The sequence below is a fragment of the Lactuca saligna genome, chromosome 2, assembly GCF_052625555.1.
Source record: "Lactuca saligna cultivar CGN05327 chromosome 2, ASM5262555v1, whole genome shotgun sequence".
NCBI classification, from domain to species: Eukaryota; Viridiplantae; Streptophyta; class Magnoliopsida; order Asterales; family Asteraceae; genus Lactuca; species Lactuca saligna.
Genome location: NC_136418.1, coordinates 184,463,356 through 184,473,477, shown reverse-complemented (window position 1 = coordinate 184,473,477; position 10,122 = coordinate 184,463,356). Strand labels below are relative to the sequence as shown.

General features: G+C 35.9%; 1 pseudogene; it reads left to right on the top strand.

Annotated features, from left to right (window-relative positions):
* Positions 1–8,837: 8,837 nt before the first annotated feature.
* On the top strand, positions 8,838–10,122 carry LOC145028497 (protein EXORDIUM-like 3 pseudogene; annotated as a pseudogene).

The following is a 10,122-nucleotide window of genomic DNA, read 5'->3' as shown; positions in this document are numbered from 1 at the left end:
AAACATCGCAAGTCACAAAACATCACTGATCAAGATTCTAGCTAACCTAAGCATCGTAAATTAAAATCATACATGGCAGTTACCAAAACCCAAGCTAAGTTTTATCACATTCTAAATAAATAAAAAAAATATTGATCAAATTAGAGATTACTAGTGAGTTGGGATAGTTTAAAAAGCGGCAAGTTGGGTTTTTTGCCGTACGCGATGTCCTTTCCAGTGCTTCCGTGTCACAGTAACATTTTTGCACTTCGTCCTCGTTACCAAAGTGAGGAATGGCTGAGTTGTAGGAAGAAGACTATGATATTGTACAAGAATGGTTGAGAAGTGTTAGGGTTTTGGGGTTTTGAATATGGGAATAAAGGTGAAGGAGGTGTGTCAATTAAGGGTTTCAATTAATAAGCCCCTGATGTTGTGTCATATATGAGGGATGAAGCTTCCAGGTCAGCCTTGCCAACGAAGCCTTGCCAACGAAGAATCAGAACCGGCTCAACCTTTAAAATCTAGGATAAATGCATAATTGACAAATAATTTAAAAGTTGTGAGTCAAATTGCGTAAAAAAATAACTCGAGTGACCAATCTGGGACAAACCAAAACTTTATTGTGTCACAATGTCATTTTTTTAAAATAATATAAGTGATAAAACAAGACACTCCAAATCTTATACCAACCATGAAATTTTGGAATATTTGTGAATCATTCATTTTTTTTTTACTTAAATTCTTTGTTTAGGTTTTACATGCGTTTTTTTTAAACACCAAACTATCTAAACTTACTCCTAAATACCACATATGTCTCCCAAGAGATTTGAACCAATAACCTCTCATTTGAGAGGATCAATCATTACCACTAGTTTTCATAGCGAAATCCGAATATTTTTCTTATAAATATGCAACTTCATAGCAATGGAATCATCTCTTCATTTTGATATTGTCTTTCTTGAGACCTGTTTTCTTTTGATTGAAAATAAAGTCAGAATACAATAAAGTTAGAATACTTCTCTGTTTATAGAGGCGTGAAGCTAGTCAACAGGGTTTTGAAGTAAATATTAATATCATTAGAAATAATAAAATGCTTCTTAAATTTGTTGTTAGTAATAACTTGTTATAGGTTTGGTTAATTTGGTAATGAGAATGTTATGTTTAACATATCATAGTACTGACTAGCTAGGGGTGAGATATGTTATTTTACAAACTTCTTGCATGCGGAGATGTTGTCGAGCTATTGGAGGTCAACACCTTATTATATAATTACGTACTTTCTTTAAATTCATATATTAATTTGAAATTTATTAAGTAGGGTATTCATAACGCACAACATAAATAAAAAGGTTGGCTGTAGGTAAGAGACATTTGTATATAAGGTACTGAGAGCAAACCAATTATTTGCTTTTATTAAATATAATCAATTAAATTTTTTAAAATATGTGGGATTCAAATAAAGGTATATGTTTAATTACTAGAAAATGAAGGAATATAAATAGGGATATTAACAAAAATGACAACGTTTACTTTATTTTTAAAGATTTTTTTTTTTCAAAAATATTGTATTCTAAATTAGTTATTTTTGGTCGATCGTATTCATAACAGTGAAGTGAGTGAGACGTGAGATAAAGAAATTACGAAATTTGATATGATAGAAAGAAGCTGCATTTCATACTATCACTATATATTCAAGACTATATAAGATAACTATGAGATATATATTCTTGGTGTACATTATATAATGTTTTCAAATACACTATTTGTTTTGATCGATTCTTTTATTACGAATACAATAAACTAACTTAAAAATAAATTTTTTCAATAGCTAAAATGAGTTCATCAAACTGAGTTCTTGAAGAAAGCTTTGTCGACATCTCTTTTTACTGTCACGATATTCAAAGAACCAATCCAATAACTATTATCCTATTAAGAATGATGTGAACGACAATTTTAAGTTTTTCCCCATCACTTTGAAATGTCTAATAAGATACTTTTATAATATACTACTTGTATGCTTGTAGTTACAATTTCATTAATATTGTTAATTAATGGTCTAATAATGCGTAAATTCATGTATTTCTAAGTTGCATGCCAGGGGCGGACGTAATATTTCATAGTAGGGGTGACATGTGAAATTTCAGTAGTGACATGATAGGAGAAAAAAATTGAAATTTTTTGCACCGTGTAAGGAAAAACTAGGTGTTGTCGGTGCCACTACAGGCACCATAGTAAAACTGCCATTGTTGCATGCTACCAATGATCATCATAGATAGTGTGTAACACCCGAAATCAGAAAGGCCAAGAAAAGAAAGGAAAACCATAAGTTAAAGAGGGTTGACTCGACGAGTCGGAGCGGGATCCGGGTGTAAAGTAAGTGACCGACTCGGGGAGTCGGCAAGTGGACTCGGCGAGTCTGGTCTGGGTTGGGAAACCCTAATTCCGGGACTTGGTACCCTATTTAAGCACCTTATTTTCTTCCCTAGGGCTCATTTGCGGCCCCTATAGTCCAGAACCCCAAACCCTAGCCACCATAACCGTTTTTGGAGCAAGATCTACCCTTGGTGAAGTAATTTGAAGCTTGGAAGAGAAGAGATTCATAGTGGTGCAAGAGGAGGCCTTGGATCCACAGTTGGTGGAACTTTTTAGAGCATTTGGAGGTAATGAATTGTTATCCTTGGCTTTCTCCTTTCTAGATCCATCTTTCATGGAGTTTTAGGGTTTCTTTGAGAGTATGTGATGAGAAATTGGTGCACAAGTTAGATCTGGAGTTGAAGCTCCAGATCTGAGCTCTATTTGGATCGAAAATGCAGAAAGCCCTGTTAGTTGCTATGCAAAAGCCATTCCCCATGAGTTAAGTTCCTCTCTAGCTTGGTTTTTGGTATTATGTGACAAGTAGCACGTAAAGTTAGCAACTTTATGTTGCTAATGGACTCTAGGAACCTAAATCTATTGTTTGGAGCAAAGGAGTAGCTCTGTGACTCGAGATTATGAGAATACACGTAAGGACTCGGCGAGTCTGGGAGAGGACTTGGCGAGTCGGGCTAGATACCAGACTTAAATCGCGTAGTAACTCGGCGAGTCTGTTCTTAGACTCGGCGAGTCAGGTCGCGAAACCCCAAACCCTTCTAGTTAAGACTCGGATCAGTGAGTTGAGTGAAGACTCGGTGAGTTGAGCAAGACAGATCTCGGAGATCAGTAGACTCGGTGAGTCAGTAGGATGACTCGGCGAGTAGGTTCAACCTGGAAGGTTAACTTTGACCAGGACTTTGACTTTGACAAGAGTTGACTTAGTTGACTTTTAGAGGACTGTCAGACTAAGTATTATATTGATATTGGTAGCACGGAGAGCTACAGGAGCAGCGCCTCAGAGGGTTGTCGGTTAGCAGCCAGAGGGTTATCAGCAGAGCTCAGCAGTTCAGGTGAGTTTCCTTCTAGTAGGAACGGGTCTAAGGCCACAATACCGGCCCGTTTAGCTAGTAGTAGTTTCCAGACTTCGGTCCGATGCAGTAGTTAGTATGTTTAATGCCTTCGTGGCTCAGACAAGATTTATGTGTTATGTGTTCCGGGCTACGGCTTGATGCAGTATGCAATATATATGTTCATGCCAGTTGATATGTTTATGTTATGTTATGTTCAGTTAGTTCGGACTTCGGTCCGATGCAGGGGACAAGGTCCCAGTCAGTTTCCGGACTTCGGTCCGATGCATGGGGCAAGGCCCCAGTTAGTCCGGACTTCGGTCCGATGCAGGGGACAAGATCCCAGTCAGTTTCCGGACTTTGGTCCGATGCAGGGGGCAAGGACCCAGTTAGTCCAGACTTCGGTCCGATGCAGGGGAAAAGGTCCCAGTCAGTTTTCAAACTTCGGTTCGATACTGAGGGCAAGACCCCAGTTAGTCCGGACTTCAGTCCGATGCAAGGGACAAGGTCCCAGTCAGTTTCCGGACTTTGGTCCGATGCAGGGGGCAAGACCCCAGTTAGTCCGGACCTCGATCCGATGCAGTAGGCAAGGCCAATATGTGCTTTATATGTTATGGTATGGTATGTGGTAGTTTGAGGGAGCTCACTAAGCTTCGTGCTTACGGTTTCAGTTTTTGGTTTCAGGTTCACAGTTTTCAAAAGAGGAGCTCGGAGAGGTTGCAGTGCACACACCATAGTCATTTAGCCTGAGAATGTTTACTCTGATAATAAGATTATATTTTGGATTAATACTCAGAAATTATGTTATAACTTATGATGCAATTTTTTTTTATAAATATGATTTTAGTAATGTTTTAAAATATATTTTTAGTCGTGATTTTTGGATCGTTACATAGTGTCCACTACAAAAGGGAACCACATACACATAATGTTCATGGCAATTAACATGGATAGAAATCATTGTACCCTACCCCTAATGTACAGTTTAGGCTGAATGACAACAATCCAAATATTTTTTTGAAGGGGCCTTGATGGTGAATTCACTCCTTACACATATATAGGGCTTCAAAGGAGGATTCACGTATGTCTAAATTGGTGGGTACAATACAACTCCAACTTCAACTTTGAAGTAAAAGATGATATAAACAATGGTTTTCTAACTCTACGTAATATGTATTTAGGAAATATTGAAGTTGTGATATACCATGTGATCATGTAAAAGAAACAATGAATCATTATATGTAATGCCCGCAAATACGGGCTAGACATTTAAAATGCAATAAGTGATAATAACATATTAATTATAAGGTTACCTAGAATGAATAACCTTAACTAGATATGCAGTGTTCGTAATTACAATTCCGTGGATATAAGGAATGCATAAATTTGACCTTGTATGAAGAAGTCATGATCTCTTTAAGTTTCGCGTTTAGCCCTATATGACAGAGTGTGTCGTAAATAGTGAATCAAATATATGTTGCTTTTTAGCCTAAGTAATATAAATGAAAGTCTTAGTAATTGTAAAAGTGAGAGTGTGCATATAGAGAACATTCAAATCTGACTTTAGATGAGGAAATTATGATTTTCCAAAGTTACAGCATAGCAGTGTGGACACATAAATCAAAATTAAAATCAGTTGATTGTTAGCTAAAACGATGTAAACAAGAGTTGAAGATCTCGAGAACCAGAACTTGTGGATATAAAAACAGTCGAGAATGGAGTCCGTATGAATAAGTTACGAATTTTACATGGTCTTTTGTAGTGTAATCTTTATAGACTATTAAATTTAAAATAGACCAAGAATTAGCTGACATAGTCTAAATGAAAGTTGTACCCAAAAAGACCTACGTGTGGATATAAAGAACATCGAAAACAAAGCTTGTATGGGAGAGAGATGAATTTTTGAAAATCCGAAAAATTGTCCCAACATTACGACATCAATCCCCACAATGAGTGCCACATGTCAAATTTCTAGAGGAACCCTTGCCGACCAAGCCAGGGCACGACACGCCCCTCTTCTAAGCACGACGCGCATAGCCAAAAACTCAACCTATAAATAGATTGATCAACACTTCACTTCTCACACCCAATTCCAAACTCCTTCTTAATGTTTTGAGATTTTGAGTTCAAATATTTCTAGTTATAGGGTATTTTAGCGGAGCTTTGGGTCATCAGAGAGCCCAAAAAATAAAATCTCTCGGTCAGAGTTTTTCCTGCGAATTTTCCAGACTTCTGTCAGGAAATTCTGTAAGTTAAGCTACACCTATTTTGCTTTAAGTGTAACTTATATTTATATTTATAAATCATAATCGCTATTATGGACCTATAAATAAGTTTTATTAGTGATTCTGGTCATAATATTGATTGATCTACTCACGGGGCTAATGTCTAGGCTAGATTTAATGAGTGTTTAAAGTGAGATCTCCAGAAGCTATACCCCTACATACCAAATGGATCCTACCTACGATATGATCTTACCTGCTTATTTCTTATCAGCTATAGATCAATATCCATTAGGATTGCTGGGAAATCTAGACTATCATTATTATAGTCGCGATAGTTATGAACAAATACTAAGACTTAATGATACTTATATCTATGTATTTTAAAAGGAAAAACTAAGGTGTTAGCCAAAGCTCTACCTAAATCAACAGTCATCTACTTTTAAAAAGTAAGTGCATAATTACTTTCATATTACACATAAATACAAAGTAGTAGATAATTAAATGATATATGTGTTTATTATCTGTGTTCTTGATATCTATGTTAGATGCAATAAATGACATACTTTACTTGATTTAATCGTATATTTATTTTATCGTATTTATAAAATATTTGGTAGAAAATGGTTGAGAAAGAGATAAAATAATAGCGAGAGACTATGTCAGAGATAAAATAATAATGCCAGAAATAAAATAATAATGAGAGATAACGCCTAACATTGTACTATTGTACTAATTAGACCAGTTATCTAGTAGAGTATTAATGACGACCACATACTCTTCTAAACAGTCCAGTGGAAAACTAGCAAACTCACAATCTATAGGTGTTAATGAATCATACAATCCGGGAGTATGGAGCATGTGCTCATTCAAGTACTCTATCCTCCTCGTGGTTACCTTACTAACATATATATATATATATATATATATATATATATATATATATATATATATATATATATATATATATATATATATATATATTGATAGAATCCCCGAAGTATTATTGTCTAGTCATTACTTCCAATGATCCTTTAGGATAGGTCCCTTAAGATCGGCAAATTATCAAAGAGTGAAAATAATGAGAATGAGTAATCGGGTTATTTGTTTGGTGTAATATATATATATATATATATATATATATATATATATATATATATATATATATATATATAAGATTTAATTATATTATTGTAGGTTGAAAACCTCATGTGTTCATCGGCCTACCAAGCTTGACCGACTCAGTTTTTTATATCACAGGTAACGGTATGAATGTACAAGAATATTGTTGTATGAATCCGTCGAGGGATTTAAGGAGTTTTAAGGTCATTAAATAAAATTTTGTAAGGCCTGTAAATACTAGTTTATGCTTATATTTTTGTATCGGTTATGACATCACAAGATTTTAAATATTAATGAAAACCATTTATTTGAAAATGCTTTGATATTGATATTATCTCACATCAAAATAATGTTTTAGGACAAATTCCACATTAATGTATTATTTTTAAAGAATACTCTGTTTTAAATAAGCATAAAGAAAAAAAAAAATTAATTGACGTAAATTTGGGATGTCACGGTAGAATTTCTAAACTTTGACCATTTGGGTAATATTTATTTCACATCTGTAATGTATCAAGTTGCATACCAATGACATGGTTCAGCCTCTATTGCCTTTACTTGAATTTGAAACACCCAATGAAGTGATTGATCATGTTATCCACTCTGATACACTAACATTCATTCACTAGTTTAGTATATGCATTTTTAATCAAATATTTTAATTTGGATTTGACTTTCTTAAGTTACATTTTATGAAATCTAGTTTAATGTTTTGGTATCAAATTTTATGTTCATATTATCATACTTTGAACATCATACATATGCCTTATCCAAGCCTCATTGTTCACCTATATAAACCCTTCAAGACCTTTATATTTTTGGCTACCCATATACCAAGGAAGAGCTGAAAATCCTATCCCATTTTCTCTCTCTTCAATAGCCTCAAACTTTTGGTTGTGGGTGTGAGCCATCAGAGGCACGAAATTTCTAATGCTAGTTTTCCGAAGTTTTACAAAGAATAAATTCAAGTTTATTTACAACAATAAATCAAAATGTATGTTTTTCTAATAACCTTTCTCAATTTCGAAAATAACAATGTACTTTAGGGTTTCTTGAATTCAAATTGTTGTTTACAAATCATAGTGAGAATATAGATCCTTAGGGTGTATGCAAACTTATGATTATATTTTTCCACCAAAAATATGATTTTGTTATGAATAAAACCCATCAAGATCGTGGTCGGAGCTAGAAAATGGGGATTTCGAGGGTTATGGTGAGGGTGGCTACCCCCATCTCGTTAGGCTTTGTTGACATTTGGATGAGGAGATTGATGATCTTCTGGCAGAACAAGACCTTCTTGAAGATGTTAGAATTAGATGGTGTTTCTTAACCGCGAAGAGACAAGGTATTTGTTATAATGTCCCGTTGTGTGGCCTGAATATTAAGTTTGTAATGACCATGTAATAGATTTATAATGTTTTTCTATCATTTTGTATCGCTTTAATTTAAGTCATGAAACTAAAAAATACTATCATTAATGAAAATCGTAGGAAGTTGCATATTAGTGTTCAAAGTCACATTACATATTTTCCTCTATGGAAGACACATATATACTTGTGACTCTAGTATGGTAAAACCAAACAGTTTCTATGTGAACTTGAAACAATTCGACGTAGCTTTCAATTAACTTTATGACAATACCAATCATTGCAACTCAGTCCCGAATTGCTGCACCCGTCCTATATGTTTCTTAGATTTATTCTATTAAGTTGATAAACTTTGTATATCTTTAGACATTAAAATCACGAGCATTTACATATTACAAAGCGCTAGTCAAATCCGTATAAGTAGCTATTTTGCCAAAATAGTGAAGAGTGTTGCTATTTCTGAAAAATAATAGAAAATTAATGATTTAAAAAAATAAAATTGTAGAAGCTCGGTTGTAAAGCCTTTTCTAAAAGAGAAATTTGAAAATTTATTTTTATAGTATTAATGATTACTTTGTGAAATAAATGATTATTATAGTGCTTAACCCGTGAAAGAACCATTTAACAAATAAGAAGGACGAAATTTTAGCATATTTAAGGTTAAGGGCGGTCATTTGTAATTTACCCAATTTTAGTACGCACATTCAAATAAACTGTCCTCTATGTATATATGCAAACACCGCCTCACCATCCATGTATCTGTGCCACTTTTCATCAACCACTCTACTAAAAAAACTGAGCGGCAACCGCCGGTCAATGGCGCCATCGCTTCACACCCTATCACTACTCTTCTTCTTCTTCTTCTTCTTCTGCTTCCTTCGTCTTTCTACGGCATGGCGCCCCTTGCCCCGTATGAAAAACAACGTCACGGAGCTCGAATTCGGAGGCTATAAAAAGTACGAAGGGTCGTCGGAGTTCGTCAAATTAAAATATCACATGGGACCAGTTCTTACATCTAACATCACCGTGCACATTATCTGGTACGGAGCTTGGCCAAGCGCCCAGAAACGAATCATCCGCGAGTTCATCAACTCAATATCAGCCGCCGCCGACCACCGCTCGCCGTCTGTTTCTGGTTGGTGGAAAACCGTCCAGCTCTACACAGACCAAACCGGTTCCAACATCACCCGGTCGGTCCGGCTTGGGCAAGAGAAAAACGACCGGTTGTTATCTCATGGGAAAACCCTAACCCGTCTATCCATACAATCGGTGATAAAATCCGCCGTCACGGCGAAAACAAAACCCTTACCGATTCATCCGAAAGGCGGTGTATACCTTTTACTCACCGCCGATGACGTATACGTCGAGGATTTCTGCAAAAATGTCTGTGGGTTCCACTACTTTACATTCCCTTCGATTGTTGGGTACACGCTGCCGTACGCGTGGGTCGGAAATTCTGCAAAATTATGCCCAGGTATGTGTGCATACCCTTTCTCTGTACCTGATTATATCCCTGGTTTGAAACCTCTGAAATCGCCCAATGGTGAGGCGGCGATCGACGGGATGATTAGTGTGATAGCTCACGAGATTGCGGAGGTAGCTTCGAACCCGTTGGCGAACGCCTGGTACGCCGGTGAAGACCCGTCGTTTCCGGTGGAGATCGCCGATCTATGTGAGGGTATTTACGGGACCGGTGGTGGTGGGTCCTACACTGGGCAGATGTTGAACGATGAAGATGGTGCCACGTATAATATGCATGGGATCCGACGGAGGTTCTTGGTGCAGTGGGTGTGGAATCATGTGGTAAATTACTGTACTGGCCCGAATGCGCTTGATTGATAAAAGGTAAAGAGGACGAAACCATGTTTCGCTGTTTATGGTGTACGGGGGCTTTTTAGACTTTTTGTACTTTTTTTCTTTGTTTCTTTTTTTATTATTATTATTATTATTTAAGTGCTTGTTAATCATTATTATTATCATTAATATATTATTAATGAAGTTAATTATAGTTTA